Source organism: Mus caroli, chromosome X (assembly GCF_900094665.2).
Source record: "Mus caroli chromosome X, CAROLI_EIJ_v1.1, whole genome shotgun sequence".
NCBI classification, from domain to species: domain Eukaryota; kingdom Metazoa; phylum Chordata; class Mammalia; order Rodentia; family Muridae; genus Mus; species Mus caroli.
The window spans coordinates 97,643,044-97,644,082 of NC_034589.1; the positions used below are offsets into that span (position 1 = coordinate 97,643,044).

General features: G+C 44.8%; 1 protein-coding gene across 2 annotated transcripts in view; it reads left to right on the forward strand.

Annotated features, from left to right (window-relative positions):
• LOC110287197 (testis-specific protein TSX) overlaps positions 1-1,039 on the forward strand; it is a 10,283-nt gene that overhangs the window by 4,732 nt on the left and 4,512 nt on the right. The window lies entirely within an intron of this gene.

The following is a 1,039-nucleotide window of genomic DNA, read 5'->3' on the forward strand; positions in this document are numbered from 1 at the left end:
CTCTCTCTCTCTCTCTCTCTCTCTCTCCCTCTCCCTCTTTCTCCCTCTCTCTCCCTCCCTCCCTTCCTCCCTCTCCCTCTCCCTTTTTCTCTCTCTCTCTCTCTCTCTCTCTCTCTCTCTCACACACACACACGCACGCGTACGCGCACACACATACACTTTAAAATTTGAACAAGACACAGCATCAATACAGCCTTGTGTGCTTAGACACACCCCATAGAGTTTTAGCACTATGCCTTGGGGTGGAGGTTGCCAGCAAAAGGAATGTAAATGTGGAAATTGTGATATTAGATGAACAATGTAGAGGATGTGTGCTTAAAGTTTGAGAGCTGAAACCAGGTGACAAATTGTTCATCTCTCTGTGTGTGTCTGAAATGACCAAAATGCAATTAAAGTATTTGCAAATTTGCAATATCGAATACATGAAAATTGAGAATTTACTTCCAAAGTAAAGATTCTTTCCAAGTAGCTGCTATTTGCCTACCCTGAAGCCAGGACACTAGCCCTGGGGAGCTAAGGTGAATGAGACTAGACAGATATAACCTTCTCCACTCCTCCTTCTTTCCTTATTTATTTATGAAACAAAGTCTCACTGTACAACTCACTCTGTAGACTAGGCTGGCCCTCAAACTCACAGAGATCTGGTTGCCTCTGCCTCCTAAGGGCTGGTGGGATTAAAAACTGGGCTTCGAGCCCTCAGTGTTGCCTCTACCTCACCAGTGCTGGGACTGCAGATGTGTATTGCCACATTCAGATTTCCTTTTGGGATTTTGAAAGAAAGAAAATAAATGTGAGCAGTAATAAAAGTCAATTGAGGATTATAGTCAGCAACCAAAGCCACTAAAATATTCTAGAACCAAGTCAAACTTCTTCAGGGTATCTGGTGCTTTCATTAATGTGAGCAATCTACCATTATAAGAACATTGGCCGGGCGGTGGTGACGCATGCCTTTAATCCCAGCACTTGGGAGGCAGAGGCAGGCAGATTTCTGAGTTCGAGGCCAGCCTGGTCTACAAAGTGAGTTCCAGGACAGCCAGGG